This window comes from Anopheles cruzii, chromosome 3 (genome assembly GCF_943734635.1).
Source record: "Anopheles cruzii chromosome 3, idAnoCruzAS_RS32_06, whole genome shotgun sequence".
NCBI classification, from domain to species: domain Eukaryota; kingdom Metazoa; phylum Arthropoda; class Insecta; order Diptera; family Culicidae; genus Anopheles; species Anopheles cruzii.
The window spans coordinates 24,617,426-24,634,681 of record NC_069145.1 but is presented as its reverse complement, the minus strand read 5'-3'; the positions used below and the strand labels follow the sequence as shown (position 1 = coordinate 24,634,681).

At 49.5% G+C, this 17,256-nt stretch overlaps 1 pseudogene; it reads left to right on the top strand.

Moving 5' to 3' along the window:
• Window positions 1–1,432: 1,432 nt before the first annotated feature.
• On the top strand, window positions 1,433–2,813 carry LOC128270102 (uncharacterized; annotated as a pseudogene).
• The last annotated feature ends 14,443 nt before the right edge of the window (window positions 2,814–17,256 follow it).

The window sequence follows — 17,256 nt, the reverse complement described above, 5'->3', positions numbered from 1 at the left end:
AATAGCCTATGTTTTCCCTTCGCCACGAATCCAGTCACCTTCCCGGCCTGCCCACCAGCAGTAAACGGGGCGCTCTGGAGCTCCGACAGGAACCGAAGCGCTCGAAAGCAAATGAAAAATCGAAACATACCCACCACCGAGCTGCAGCTAAGTGGCTCTTATGGCAATAAAACTCGTATTTAAAGAGCACTACGGTATCTCCAATCGAAGGATTCTTCGGCTGCGTTCCCAGCGCCATGCGGACCGATCGCAAATGAATTGGGACTGCCTCTTTCCTTGGGACGGTAATGACGGAACGGAAAGCATCGTTGTCATCGTCCCCGGCGTGAGCCATACTGTCACACAAGGCAGCGACATAAGATTGAGAATGCAGCCGGTCATCTTAGCCTCGGGGGTCAGCTCGGGTACGGGCACCATACGAATCCTGCCAGTCAGAGCGGGAGCCAATCAATTGTGCAGAAAACTAGACGATGATAGATAGTGTGCATAGTGCGCCCCCGGAACCTGGCGGCAAAAATGCACCAAACGCACATCGGATCGACCCGCTGGGGCCTGAGCCCGGGATTAGGGTATCTTTTTCGCAAACACATTTCTCACTTAAGTTGATTGATCAACAGTGCTGCGTTCGCGGAGCCCGGGGCCATCAAGGCGCACGGGTTGGCACATATTGATCCGGCACTTTAAGCTCTATCTCCTGCCGCGTCACTTTTCAGAATCTGCCTCGATCTCGGGTTTCTCCATCGTACAAACTAAACCCGCTGCTAACAAGTAGTTCTATCGCGCCGCGCGCTAACAGAAAAGAATTGATGGGTTTGTTTATTTCATTTGGGTAGCAGCGAATAATACACAAGCCCGCCGGTGCTGGGTCCGCCATCGAAATAGAACTGACGAACATCAACCATAAATCATGCGCGAAGCTTCATCGCACGCACTATCCACCGTTAATCTACGTCACACCACCAGAACCGAGCCCGGGTGACTAATGTGCGTCTCGTTCATAATTAATAACGTGCTTCAGGTGAACGGTTGTGGTAATTTCTCTATTAATCGTTCGCTAGATTACTTATCAATTAGCACCAGCCGAGTCGAGCGTCACTTCACTACCGACCACCATTTGCGTGCGATTAGTTAGAAGAGTTTGCTTAATTAAATTACATTCAAGGTTTGTTGATTTTGTGACGAACGTAAACATGCTGGCCAGCCAGCCGTCGGTTGTAGCGACAACCCCGGTGTTCCCGGTGCGCCTATCCAGTCCATCCTAGTAGAAGGAGAAAAATACATTATACATCGGCAATGTTTCGATATTAGCCCGCCCGGAGTCCGCCCCCTTTCTGTCTTATTTCTTGAGGACCGGCCTAGCAGGACACTCATCGTCCGTTCGGTCACGGTTCGACCGTTTCAGTACGGGCGCTAGCGTACGCGCGGCAGCGTCATGTTGCTGTTTTGCATCTACTTCAATCTGCTGCTCAGCTACGCATCCGGTATCGTCCCGTTCGGTTACAGCTTCCGGAGCGGGCGTTTCGTGGCGAGCAAAGTGCTGGCAGTGACGGCGAACGTGCTGCTGCTGCTGTGGGTCTACCTGAACTGGCTGCACCATAAGATGTCCATCCGGATGCGCATCCCGAAGGTGGGCATGCAAGACGTCATACACGGCTCGGAAGGGCTCCTGCTCAACGGCAACTGCGTGCTGATCGGGGTGCAACAATTGCTGTTTCTGGAGAACTATCAGCAGCTTCTTATTGAGTTGTTAACTAACGTCCGCTCGTGGGAGCACCGGCACCGGGTCCGGTGCTCCGAAGCCGCGGAAGTGTTCACCAAGCTCATCGTGCTGCCCGTTGCCATCTACTCGCTGTATGTGCTAACGTACGGGTATCTGGTCAAGTTTGAAGTGGGCGCCGTCAAAATGCTGTGTTCGATGGTCACCCTTATTCCCAACATGGTGCATATGAACAACTTTTACGTCCTGCTGTTTGCCCAGCGATCGACGCTCAGGGAAATCAACGACCAGCTCGGCGACCTGTGGACCGTCTGCACACGTTCCGACGCCCAGCGAAGACTGTCCGCTGCGCCGTCCGTCGCGGTGCGTCTGCAGGGACACCTACTGCAGTATCAACAGTGTGCCAGCATCTTACGCCGGATGCTCCGATTCTACTCCCTGCCGGTGCTGATATATTTACTGATTCTACTCGGAGAAGTCACCTCCAAGGTACCCACCGGAGACGCCGGCCTTCCGGTCCGGGCCACTGCGGAATCACCACACCCTTCTACCCTTACCGATTCTCCGTTGCAGCTGTTCTATCAATTTACATTCTTCTACTCGCTGCACAGTAGCCAGCCCAACCCGTACGAGCTGGAACTGATGGGCACGGCCATGATCGTTCTGAACGCAATCGAAATCGTGCTGGCGATACGCATCTGCTACGGGCTTTCGGAAGAGGTTCGGCATCGCAACAACCAACATCGACCGACCGGCTTCCGGTGAGTTTCTGATGTTTTCTCTCCCCAGAGTCACAAAATAAAATCAGCCATCCACCGGTTGTCGCTGGTTGCCGGGCAGGACGAGCACTTCCATCACTCGGTCAAGGCGTTCCTGCTGTGGCTAAACCACACGAGACTGGAGGTTAACGTTGCGGGAATGTTTACGTTGGACTTTGAAATGTTATTCGCGGTATGCTCCGTCCTCCGTCCCGAGCCACCGTCGATTGAGTGTTATTTCTTTGCAGATGATTGGTGCCGTCTCAAACTTCGTTATACTTCTGACACAGTTCGAAATTGCGTACAGTCACTCGGGTGCCGGTCACTCGGAGACCTGATCTGTTCGGCACGTTCCAAATAGTTGACCATCCCGATGGTAAATATCGAAATGAGAAAACAATAGATCCAAATTGACGGCGAACGGCGGCGTGAACATGATAGATCTAAATATGGTTGACAACATAACAAACGTTCTAAGCATAACACAAAAAAAGTAAATAAATGCTTCAAAGACTCCTTTGAAATAAATCGCTAGGGCATTTTTTATGTAAATAGTTGCACCACTCCACTAATGCCTGCACTGCGTTTCGCGTTACACACAGGTCCAGAGTCCATAACGATGCTCGCTGTGAGCAAAACGTAGCCAAGCTTAATTCCATCATCGGTTATTTATTTTGCTGATGCGAAGTGAGCTCCAACCGCCGTCCCAGTTACCCACCACGCCAACCAATTCATCCGGGACCAGGACCGTTCAGGTCCAACGGTGACGACAACAAACGGAACATTCAGGCCAACTACACTTAATGAGCATAAGTCGCACGACGACGGTTTTGCTGCCGGCCAGGTCGCTTTGAGCGTTCGGGTGAAACTTCCTTAAGCCACGCTGGCCACAGGCGGTCCCAGTCCCAGTGCCGTCCTAATGGGGTGACCACAATCATCAGTCACTGTTTGTCCACTGCCGGTGGTTGGTCGGACGATGTGGCATGTAAAACATTTCCCGTTCGTCTTCTATTCGCTGCTGTGCTGCCGTCGTCCCGGCCGCCCACCGGTCCGCTTCTAGCATTTTAATTAACCATAAAAAGGAGCCATTTTTACACTTCATTTTCCACTTGCCAAGTTAATTAAACTCGATTCCACCAGTGCGACGGTCAGATGTCCCGCTGGTGCGTACCGACGCTTCTGACAATTATTGTAACCATCATACCAGACCAGCGACGGCAGGGCGCCAGTGTTTGCTTGGGTAACGGACCGTCCGAGGCCCCGCTATCCTAGTGGCCGATCTATATTTATTTTCTACCACCTTTCGGCACCCTTCGATGGCTCAGTTCCGTCTTGCGTGCCCAGTACACGGTCTCTGCATAAATGCTTCCCATCATTTGTAGGGTAATTAATTTTTTAGGTTTCCATACAATCCGTCCGACGCTATTTCTTTATCCAGATTTACGTCCTTTTGTTGGCCGGCAAACAATGCCACAGTGGGCTTGGTAGTGGCACTGGCACATAGACGCGAACAACAAACAACAACCGCATCACACCGCACCGACCAAATTCCATCAACTAATGGAAACCCGAAATGCACCAAACGGTGCGTAAAACGCCCGAAAGTATGCAACAAGCAACGCTACGCCAGTGACGCATCCGTTTATGAAGCTCATAAAACAGGACGTACCGATCGCAGCCAGCAAGTGTGTTTGTGTTTCCAGCCCTTTTGTCACCTGCGAGAAAATAAACGTATATCCTTGCGCGCCCAGTCACAGATCACATAGGTACACGGGTTGACTTAATGCGGTACGAGCGGTGATTGACGGAAGGTGGCCGCGCTGGCCGGAAACGATAACGCGCCAGGGTTGACACATCAAACAGCGGAACGGAACGGAACGGAACGGATTGAAAAGTACGCAAACGGTGGCTTAACATTCAATGGGAAACATTTAAAAAAGGCTCAGCAAATATTTGAAGCCGGCCACCGTTTGGCAGCGCAAAGTTTAACGCCATATTAAGCAGCATTCGATTGTTAATTTTCCCATCCCTTTGCCAGCGGTGCCGCGCGTCGAAACGCCACGGATGGCTTTCTGGGGATTATGTCAATAATCGAATCGATGTCCTGCAGCTCGGTTTGCGGTTTTTTCACTTCACGTGCTGAACTCACCGGAGGTTTACGCGAGGCCCCCAGCCGCGCACCGAACGGCGCACACTATCAATTATTGGTTGACCGTTTTTGCCTGGCCGCACACCGGACCAGCCGAGGCGGGAAACAATTCTGGCGTTCCGTTCCGTTGTGATTCCGCACCACGTGGTCGGGCGGCAACCGGGCCAACACTGCACGTGCACCATCGGCCCATCAGCACCATCATCAATCGACGATGATCATTAGCAAACAGCCATAATTAACCCACGTGGCACTGCCCACGGGAGTTCATTTTTGGCCCGATGCCCGGAGCGCCCGGCGAACCTCAAAAACCGACGACAAGTGTTGGCCACTGCTGCCCCGGGGGGGCGGCTCATCCGGAAACGGCCCTTTTGGCAGGCAAATGGTTTCCGTTTGCACCGTGCGATGCACGCCCGGACGGGGATTCATCAAAGCTTACCGCATTCCGGGTGCCAAGTGCCACTGAGTCCCGCGCTGGCTGCTGCTGGCCGGAGTGAATTAAATGCACTCAATCCCCAGTGCACCCCATTCATTCGTTACTTTCGCGGCTGCTGCGGATGTTTCCACTGTTCCACCGCTACTGTTCCCTATTGTTTGGATCCCTTTTTTGGTTTGCGGTTGTCGACGCGGTTCACGTTGTACCTGAACGCTAGTTCGTTTAGTTTGACTTCCTCGTTCAGCTGGGATTACATCTGTTGCAGTTTCCAACTGCTCGATTTTTCCGTGTTCAATTTTAATCTTCCACAACTTTATTAAATTAACAACATATCAACTATTCCATTCCAATTCCCGATCCCGGCCTGAAGTTGATTAAATTCATTAAACGTGACCATGCCTATCTCTGGCTACCCCGGTGGCCCTCTGGTCTGGTCCGAGATATTCTCAGAACTAGGAGTGATGATATTTTCCGCAAATTGTGTGCCCACAACAGGAGCACGATATGGCCGCCATCGGTTGGTGAGGCAAATGTTTCGTTTTTCCGTACGCTTTCCCGGAAAAAGTGATTCCACATTCCCGTGCCGTGGGTGTGCGGACACTATTTATGAAACATTAATTGATTCGTACGAACAAACAAAAAGGTTAAGCGGTGGCCGCGTTTTTGCGGCCCGGTTACGAGCAGGGCCAGCGAAATGGAGCTGTGCAGCCATTAATTAATTTCTGGAACGTGCCTCACGGAGCTTCATTAAAGCCGGACTGCAGGTTTTGCACCGTAAGAAACGGCGCATGTTAAAGCGGTGACATCAGAACACGCTTCGCAGTGGCGATGGGTTTTTTTTTCTTCTGTGCCAACATACGCGATAAGAAGCATAGAAAACACATCCTTCGGACATGCTAGTATCGGTTTCTAAAAACCCTCTTCCCTAAAACGCCGTGTTCGGTCGGTGCAGCATCTGGTCGTACGGTTTTTTGCCCAGAGCGGACCCGGGACCGAAGTCTCGGGCGCTGCAGAATGCACTGAAAACAAGCCAAGATTTACCTGTGGCCATCGCTTCGTGGCTCCAAGTAATCGAAACCGGCCCCGTCCAAGGCAGGGCGCACGGCGGCGAACCAACCCAAAGCGAACCTAAACCTCAAACGACGACGTCGGGGAGTTTCTAAAGGAGCGTTGCTTTCCGTGCGCCGAACGTCACGCGTTTCGTGAGGCAAACATTTTCACAACCCAACGGCGATGTGGCAAGGGCGAGTACGGACTGTCCTTAAACGAATCCCCTGGGAAGCCTTAGCCCGGGTGGTATCTTTCCGGCTGTTGCAGTGGAAACGTGTTTCCATTTTGTGTTAAAATGGTTTTTTACCGGCACCGCTGCTTTCGGGGGAGATGGTTTGCCTTGCCTTTCCGAAGTGGTTTCCAAATTGCTATTTATTCGTCAGTGCATTCGTGCAAATATAACTATCTATTAAGCGAAACGGTGCTACCGAAAAGAAAAGGGATTTTTCCGACGCGATCACCACAACATCGAAATGGAACTTTTGTGCCGACGGCCGCACTTGAGCTTAAATTTGCGACAGAAAAGGTTGGAAAAGACAGTTTTACTTTGTTTACTGTTTCAAAAATGGTAGGATACTTTAAAGTGTGCACGTGCCTAATGATTGACGAAACGGTTGACGTTCGATTCCTGCACTGTTCAAGTAGCGTAATAGAGATCCACTTTGTCATTCACCATTCGTCCGGCATGACAAATTGCGGAAAGCAAACGAAGCCAAAAACAAGAGCCCCCACTGGGGCCCCGCAAAAGTGAAACATTACACTCTATCTTTCGCACCCCGTAAACCAATAATCCCACCCGCGACCCACGGCAAACAGCGAACGAAGCGGACGCCGGAAAGTTAGTCTGACGACAAACGTCACCAGTGTAAAGCCGGCGTGTCATTTATCGTGCTGCAGGGCGATGATGGCGCTTCGGGCAACGATAATGATGGCACCTTCCAACGATGATGATGATGATGATGATGTTAATGGAAAATCCACTCAGCTTTCCGGCTCGTCCGAAAAATGGTTCCTTCACGCACTTGACGGCAACTGTGGGCGCGCATAGCGAAGGCCTATCGCCTATCTCAGCCAGCAAACGTTGCCCCTTGGGTCATCAGCCAATGAGCATCCTTTCTGGAGGGCCCCGGGTTTCGCCGTTCCCGGCGTTCCCCTCGGCAGCAACGTATCGAATCGGATAGCGAAAGTCACGGACCAGGAGCCAACGGTGGATGTAATGAAATTTAATCAAAAGTTTACCAATTTCAAACCCCTATCCCTATTGCTAGTGTTTCCTTTCCTTTTCTTTTCGCTGTTTTTTTTTGCTCCTACACCACTGGGACTCCCGAATAACTTTTTGTACCGAACAATATGACCGCGGTCGGCTACTTTACAAACCATCCCGGAACCATCTGCGCTCTTCCGGTTACGGGCACCCGGTCTCCCCGGGTGCCCGGGTTTGGTTTTGGTGGTTTTGTTTTGGCTGCGGTTTCCGTTCAGCAGTTTTCTCATTGGCTGTTATTGTTTTCCGTCTGCCGGGGCTTGTTCGGGGTTAAAAGGTCCAACCGGCGAAGGTCCTCGGAGGTGGTAAGAAAAATTTCAGTTTTCAAGATCCCTTAACAGGATCAACGTAGAGGTTTGTGCATTGTTTATTCGCTCGTCCGTTTGCTTCCCCTTTTCCCTTTGCCATTTGTGATATTGTTTCGAACACCAGAGACACCACCGGCGCCGGGTTGATAGGTGTTGTTATGGCCTCGGCCACGTGCACTCTCTCAAATTACTAGGAAGTTCCCCTATGTCACTTTGAGTTTTGGTTAAGGGATTTGACTGAACGAATCACTGAAAAGCTGGTTAAATGCATAAACATTTTACAGACAACACATTTATGTTGAGTCCGACATCGTTGAGTGTTTGAAAGGAGTCTGAATTTAAGGGTGGCCTCTAATGAACGACAAGGAAACCCTTTTCATGTTGAACTCCTGTCAACAAGTTTCGATCCCCTTTGATCTTCTCTTGCCAATTAGTTGAAAAATAATTGACTTTTATCAAAGACTTGTTAAGAATCCTAAAATGTTTGAACTCTGTAATTGTAATATTCGAATAATAATGTCTGTAATGCTCAGGCTTTTGACAAGATTAATTTCTTTTGTGAAGGTCGACTATAAAAGAAAGGAAAGGATAAAAGGAGCCTGTAAGAGACGAGAGATACAGGGCTGACTTGAATTAAACATAATTCGGTGTCGTCGTCAATCCTGGTCAATATATAATTCAGTAAGCAAAGTCGGATTGAAAACGCATCCTGGTGGACCTAAGGCATTTCTAAGGTGTAAGACATGTTAGACAAGTAAAATAGTCAGTAGCTGTTCAGACACCGGAGCGTATAGACGTACCTGAACAAGCAGTCCCAACAGCACAAACCAACAATACAGAGTGAAACGGGGAGCGTTGATCGTTCCTAACCCTGCAAGTATGGGGAAGGGACGGATCACCAAAGTAAAGAAGACGGGGTCAATAGTGTTCAGCCCAGCAACCATCAGCACGTTACAAACAGCGACCACCAACCGCTTTGCGTTGCTTAGTGATCGAAGTGGCGACGATGTGGCGATGTCAAACGACGATCAGGGACGACAAGCGGGGGGGAAGCCATGGTCCCCGACAAGTGTAGTGACGGACAAAAGTGTGTTAAAGCCACCACCACCAATAACGACGGTCAGTTGCAACACAGCTGATATACACCTTAAAATAATAGCGGCAGGCGTAGTTAAATACACGACCACAAGTACAAGAAAGGGCACTGTCGTGCGCTGCACGAACGCAATTGACTACAAAAAAGTGACCAGCCATTTTAAAAAAATAAACGAACAATTCCATTCCTACCAGCTGGAGGAGGAAAAAACTACTAAAATCGTACTAAGGGGCCTAGTCGATTGCTCCTGCGAGGAGGCAAAAGCCTTCCTGTTAGAAGAGGGCATCCAGCCAGTTGAGGTGAAAAAGTTGAACATCAAGAAGAAATACACCGACCATGCAGTATTCTTGCTACACTTCCAGAAAGGGGCAACAAATCTGCCATCACTACGGCAAATTATCGCCGTTAACCATTGCCGTGTCAGATGGGACTACTACAGCAAACCCAACGCACCCATGCAGTGCAAAAACTGTTTAATTTTCGGCCATGGCGCAGCAAACTGCAACAGAGGCCCAAAGTGTAACAAGTGCGCGGACAAATTGCTATTTATTCGTCAGTGCATTCGTGCAAATATAACTATCTATTAAACGAAACGGAGCTACCGAAAAGAAAAGGGATTTTTCCGACGCGATTACCACAACATCGAAATGGAACTTTTGTGCCGACGGCCGCACTTGAGCTTAAATTTGCGACAGAAAAGGTTGGAAAAGACAGTTTTACTTTGTTTACTGTTTCAAAAATGGTAGGATACTTTAAAGTGTGCACGTGCCTAATGATTGGCGAAACGGTTGACGTTCGATTCCTGCACTGTTCAAGTAGCGTAATAGAGATCCACTTTGTCATTCACCATTCGTCCGGCATGACAAATTGCGGAAAGCAAACGAAGCCAAAAACAAGAGCCCCCACTGGGGCCCCGCAAAAGTGAAACATTACACTCTATCTTTCGCACCCCGTAAACCAATAATCCCACCCGCGACCCACGGCAAACAGCGAACGAAGCGGACGTCGGAAAGTTAGTCTGACGACAAACGTCACCAGTGTAAAGCCGGCGTGTCATTTATCGTGCTGCAGGGCGATGATGGCGCTTCGGGCAACGATAATGATGGCACCTTCCAACGATGATGATGATGATGTTAATGGAAAATCCACTCAGCTTTCCGGCTCGTCCGAAAAATGGTTCCTTCACGCACTTGACGGCAACTGAGGGGGCGCACATAGCAAAGGCCTATCGCCTATCTCAGCCGGCAAACGTTGCCCCTTGGGTCACCAGCCAATGAGCATCCTTTCTGGAGGGGCCCCGGGTTTCGCCGTTCCCGGCCTTCCCCTTGGCAGCAACGTATCGAATCGGATAGCGAAAGTCACGGACCAGGAGCCAACGGTGGATGTAATGAAATTTAATCAAAAGTTTACCAATTTCAAACCCCTATCCCTATTGCTAGTGTTTCCTTTCCTTTTCTTTTCGCTGTTTTTTTGCTCCTACGCCACTGGGACTCCCGAATAACTTTTTGTACCGAACAATATGACCGCGGTCGGCTACTTTACAAACCATCCCGGAACCATCTGCGCTCTTCCGGTTACGGGCACCCGGTCTCCCCGGGTGCCCGGGTTTGGTTTTGGTGGTTTTGTTTTGGCTGCGGTTTCCGTTCAGCAGTTTTCTCATTGGCTGTTATTGTTTTCCGTCTGCCGGGGCTTGTTCGGGGTTAAAAGGTCCAACCGGCGAAGGTCCTCGGAGGTGGTAAGAAAAATTTCAGTTTTCAAGATCCCTTAACAGGATCAACGTAGAGGTTTGTGCATTGTTTATTCGCTCGTCCGTTTGCTTCCCCTTTTCCCTTTGCCATTTGTGATATTGTTTCGAACACCAGAGACACCACCGGCGCCGGGTTGATAGGTGTTGTTATGGCCTCGGCCACGTGCACTCTCTCAAATTACTAGGAAGTTCCCCTATGTCACTTTGAGTTTTGGTTAAGGGATTTGACTGAACGAATCACTGAAAAGCTGGTTAAATGCATAAACATTTTACAGACAACACATTTATGTTGAGTCCGACATCGTTGAGTGTTTGAAAGGAGTCTGAATTTAAGGGTGGCCTCTAATGAACGACAAGGAAACCCTTTTCATGTTGAACTCCTGTCAACAAGTTTCGATCCCCTTTGATCTTCTCTTGCCAATTAGTTGAAAAATAATTGACTTTTATCAAAGACTTGTTAAGAATCCTAAAATGTTTGAACTCTGTAATTGTAATATTCGAATAATAATGTCTGTAATGCTCAGGCTTTTGACAAGATTAATTTCTTTTGTGAAGGTCGACTATAAAAGAAAGGAAAGGATAAAAGGAGCCTGTAAGAGACGAGAGATACAGGGCTGACTTGAATTAAACATAATTCGGTGTCGTCGTCAATCCTGGTCAATATATAATTCAGTAAGCAAAGTCGGATTGAAAACGCATCCTGGTGGACCTAAGGCATTTCTAAGGTGTAAGACATGTTAGACAAGTAAAATAGTCAAACTACATCGCACCTAATTTAGAAAAAAACAGTGGTCCGAGGAGTACTCCTAGAGACTGAGATATATAAAAGTCCAAAACTACATTTTTTCTGTGTAATGGGCGTTGGAATTTATTAACAAACAAATTTTGGGCAAATCAGTCGTTGACTTCATAACCCTCCCTAGTCGTTAACATTTTCGCAATTTAACAGTCAATTCAACTTAATTTAACATTAATTAACATGCTGCTAAATACTCGACAATGGCAAACATGAAGCAAACAACATTCGCCGACGTTCACCATTTCGCTACTTAAGGGAAGCGTCTACGCTAATGTCACTCCCATTGCCAGACTACATAGTCGCCTTCTGTCAGTGTCGCCATCTAATCATCGGTTCCACCGCTAATCACAACCGTAACCGTAAGTGGTGCCGCTAATAAATGCTATTGACTTAAGAGCGTGCCTCGAACGTGGATGGGATTGCCGACGTTGCGAGGCGATTAGCCCGCGTGTCGCCTCCTGTCGATCAAGGTCCTACTAATAACCATCGATGTCTTCCGTCAAGTGGCCAGCCGCCGAATTGGTGGGCGCCAAATCTTCGCGCAAATCTGCTCGTGCGCGTACAAATCCCGTGCAAATTAGTGTGATCACGGCAGCACGGGCTGGCGATTTCTTGTGATCATCCCGACGGAATTTAACAACCCATCCATCCATCCGCGCGCCGCTGGCAGGCTGGCCGCGAGAGAAATTCCCACGTCACACCTGTTCAGCGACCCGAACCCGTAAATCTAATTCACGTCACCGATGATAACATCAGCTCGCGGTAGCCAACTAACTGGACGCGCAGGACGCCAACGCCCAATAAACGCCCCACGCCCATCAGCACGACAACAAGCGCTAGTGGTGGCCATTTTCAGCCGTTCGCATAATCCTAGCCGCTAGCAAACCGGCGAGGTGACCGCCGTCCGAACCAAGTGCCCCGAGGCGCTCGTTGGAATAATGAAGTTTGAACGATTCCTAAGCTCCATCGCGGGGCTTCGGCGGCCATTAACAGCTCCAAAATCGCCCCAAACGGAGTTCCGGGAGCGTTCTGCCGGGACGGACGGATGTTTTGCCAAACTGGACGATGCCGGCGCACGAGACGGGGCATCGTCACAAAACGCGGCCACCGACCGAGTCGTGACCAGCAGCGACCGTTTCGCTGCTGCTGGTCACTTTCGCTAAACTCCATGCCCCGTGCCCCAGCGGGCGAAATGTCTCCACCCTCGTGCTGGCCGCCCAGCCTGTCCGAGTTCCGCCCGAGCTTTGAGACCCCTGACGTTCGACGTGCCACAAAATTAGCAATTTTCCGATAATTAATTCTAATCATTAATTAAATCGCAGTCATTGTGCTGTACGTTTTCCGCGTCACGAGCCCACGACGAGAGAGCGCCGAGAACCGCCATCGAAAAGCGTCCCGGCGGTCCGATCGGCACGTCTGGAATACGGGGCCATCAAAGGCGAACCAAACGAATTGAATCGTTGTTTCGCCGGTTTTTTGTTGTTGTTGTGCTGTGCTGCATCTCCGACATGTTGCCAAAACCAATCGACACCCAATGCCGTGCTTTTGCAAGCGCGAAATGGAACCACACACGTGGTGGTTCGGCCACGGTGCCTTCCAGAATTGGTGTCTAATTACTGACAGCACCGGTGACGTGCTGGCACGCATAATATCACACGTGACATTGCTCGGCACGTCTCCGGCGTGAGAAGTGCCGTCACCTGAACTCCGAGAATCACGCGGTTGGTCAGCACGTTTTTATTTCGTTATCGCGCGTACGGACTGCTCCGATGCCGATTGTTTAATCCCTCGTCGGGGCTGAGCCCAAACTGAGTTTGGATTGAATACAGATTGCCATGTTCCTGTTTGAAGAGTTTTTAGCTCCATCAGTGAGCGACGGGAACTGAAATGGTTTGGTTCGACAATTTATATCGCTTTTCTACTCTGCATACATTGTATGTTGGTGAGTTTCTTGAACTCACTATAAACACAATAAAATGTGGCAAACAAAATTAACATTTTCAAAAAATCTCAAGTTTATAAGATCGCACATTTTCTTGCACTTTTTCCGTGACCCTGAATACTACGCTACTCTGTTGATCACGAATCCAAGCACAAAGCCATTTGAGCCAGTCAGTCACTCAGTCTTACACCTTAATGAGCCAAACTTGTAAATATGTTGGCTTTCTGTGTTTTTTCTGGTACTTCTAGTTTTTGCTGAACGTTCTTATTCCGCATAACAGATGCCGAAGTTGTGTTACAATATCTGGCTCTGGGAGCTTCGCACGTCTTCCGGGCGATGTTTAAACAGATTTGTACGAACACGTCTCGTTACAGTACAATTTGACGGACTGGTAGGGTTCGGATGGCATCCCCAAGGGCGCAGTCTTAGTCCCAAAAATATATCGAAACGAACGGTTGCCACTTGCTGACCGCACCCGCAGCCAACGGCCACCATGCTGACATCCACGTTCCTCTGGACCATCGTGCTCCTCGCGGGCCCCAGCTTGTCGAAGGACTCCTGTAAGAAGACCAATTGCCGCCGACAGAAGCCGCCACTGAGCAGCATCTCTTTATAACCTCTTTTCACAGACTGTCCACCGAATTCGGACTACACCCTGAATGCCCCTTGCGACTACGTCTGTGGAGTTCCTTGCGACTACAAGGGGGTGACTAATATATGCATTTGTTCCGATGGCTTTTCGAAAATTCTGGCCACCAACACGTGCGTCCCGGACAACCAATGCCCTACTGCAGGTACAAGTACTTTAAGTATAACCACACAATCGCTCCAAACAACAATCGCCCCGGATGTGGCCGTTCTGCGTAATGCCGACGCGTTTTCGTTCCCCTGTTTGGCGTAGTGCAGTGTGACGATAGTAAGACAGTGTATTTTTCGGTAATAAAGGACACAAGATGGTAAACGAGTAAACCCACAAATGAGCGCAATCAATCTTGATACGATACACATTATGATTTTCGTGAGCATAGAACCCAAATGTTTCATAAATAGTCTTTGCTTATTAACATTCTCAAACATCAACAATTAATTAAACTCAAATACTCCAAAGCGATGCCGTAATATCGAGAATAATTCAAATTATTCAACATCAATATGGAAATGATTTATACCGATTGTGACAGAGCGATGGCACGAGATAATATTGAGCTACAGGATATAATGGCACACGGGCCACTGCCCGGGCCATGATACACCGCGACTTTGTACAGCTGCTTCTTGTTTGCATTACTGAGTGCCAGCAACCGAAACAGCACTCGTCAACAGAATCGTAAAGCAAAACGGTACGATTTCATTACGATCGCCAACGAAGACTGTTAGATGGCCCTGAAGAGTCCGCCCAGCAAACTGTACACCAAACGCTCCCGAACGATGAAAGTGACTGTGGCTAGAATCGGTGTGCTCGTGGTGCTCCTAGCACTGTTTGTTCAATCCGGTCGCTCGGTTCCAGTGTGCTCGCCGATGGAGGAATTCACTACGACTTCCGACTGCGATTACAACTGCCAAGGGCAATGTGAAATGGTGACAAACACCTGCATCTGCAAGATGGACTACAGTCGCAATTTGGATACAGGGCTGTGTGTTCCGACCATCCAGTGTCCTGAGCTGCCGGAGAAAATTTCTTTGGACTGTCTGGATTACTAATGGAGTCTGCCATCTGTAATCGTCATGAAGTGAGCGGAAATTGCAGAGCACGCCTATTACTTCTTCGGAATAAAAATCAATATCTTACAAATCACGTTCCAATTCTTTCATGGAATAATCAGAGAAAGAAGAAAGGAATGTTGTGATCCATTTCAGATCATATCTCTGGGGCAGAAATATCCAAATCCAGTACGCAAGGACCTAAGAGGTCTGTCGCTCTCACTTAGTTGAATTACGCTAGTAGCGCAGGTAGCGATCTATCGCGCATAAGGATAACACGTCTTAGACGATCAAAGGGGGTTCTAAAACATTTTTAAATTATTTTAATTAAACAAAGCTTAAGTTTCGTTAGACGTACTGTATTTCATGATGTTATGGCTTGTGATGTATGTTATAATGAAATAAACTACACATGATGTCTCCGGTCAAAGCAAACTTCCCCATAGTTGATTCCGCCAACCATTTCGGCGTGCCCTACATCGTCTCAGCAAAGCGCCGAGCGTATACAAGACTGACCGGTGGCTTTTCGAATGTAGCCATACTTGCACACGCAGCCCTCCCTCGTCGGTGTGTCCACGGTGATGACGCACGTCTTTGCGTCACATGTCGGCTCACAAGCGTAGGAGAAGGTCATTTCCTCGTAATCCGGGCACACTTGAATGTTCGGTGCTACCAGTGCGCGTGCTGTCGGACGAAAACGGATTAATGGCAAGGCCAGGTTCCGGGGGCCGAAAGTCAACTTACCACCGTTGCACCAGGCGAGCAGCAGGAAGAGTGAACAGCACTTGCCCAAAAAATGCATCGTACCAACTTCTAATCGAGACTTGCGAACTGAGCCGGATGTTAACCAACACGCACCGCTATATGTAAGCGGAGCGCGGGCTAAAAGCGTCACAATTCCAGGCAACAGCTGAGTAAACAAACGGGAGCAATTCGGCGGCCGTTGTTGGCAAAGTTTCCTGTTAACGCCTCGCCAGACACGATTCGCACGAACAGCAGCAGTACGCGATCTTCCCAGAAATGCTTCAAAAGCTGACAAACTGGGCGATATACGCTAACTAACGAATTTCAGTCTCCTTTTCAGCAAAATTTTATATTTGCGGTGCAACACATGTAAAATGCATTTCTTCTGTACGCGCCGCGAAGAAGATTGAACGGAATTGTTGATGTGCGACAAATTGCATAACCAAAGGCGCATTAATTTTGACACTTGCGATTCTCGTCGATCGCATCTTCGGTTTGAAGCGCGATTGAAAAATGCAGTTTGAAATCGAACAGTTCGTACCTTTCGTCACCCTTTTATGGCCCTAATGCAAACATAACTACGATTAAGACTGTCGCCACACAACCCGATCGGATGAACGAGCTTGTCTTGTGCTACTCGAATTGTTGGATCGCACAACAGTTGAGTATAAAGTGCTCAATAAAAGTGAAGTACTTAACCTCCTACACCAAAGGCTACATCGCATGAGGATTGGAAACGGAAATTCCGCTCCACATTTTACTCGATGCCTCGTTTCGAATCGCGTGCGGCCTTAAAAAACGGTACGGAAGGCTATCGCCGCTCAATACCCAACCCCCACTAAGCCTGACCAGCCCAACCTGCCGTCATGTGCGCCTCATTAACCGATCTTGTCATCAAGATCACACCTTGCCGGGTTATCTGCGCCGGGTGTGTTTACACACCACCAGCCCGGTCGATTGATGGAAGATCAATGTCAACTCGCAACGATCACTGAGCCGCCTTGACCCAGTGTGCAAGTGCCCCGAGATCGAGCTTCTTACCATCTTCCGGCTGGCCAGTCGGTCGTCGAGTGCCCAGTCCGAAGTCGTTCCGGTCGTACGCACAGCTCGCGCTCGTGGCCCCGGTCGCCTTGAGCCACCTGTAAGCCCCAGCTTTCTTCACACTTGTGCCCGCGGCCCGAACGGCGGAGCCCAGCCGAGGCGGGTTCGCCAGTAGAGCACAACCACACCCCTCGCCGCGTGGTGCGTGAGTATTGCTGAGCGAGGCATATTTTTCGGTTTTACCGGGGCCCGACCGACTGGGCGGCCTCGACCGCCCTCGGTTGTTTACTTCGCGCGCTTGCGACACACAGCGACGACGTTGTTCTAACCGCTAGACACCGGTGACCTACAAACCGGGAACGCTGGGGCACCGCTTTGGTCTCGTTTCGGAGCGGCACTTCTGAAGCCCACTTTTTCCCGCGGCTGCTGCAGTTCAACGTCTGGCCGGTCGATCGTCGCTCACGGCCAACCGCGCGCATTCCAAGTTCAAAGCCACGCAGACGGCCA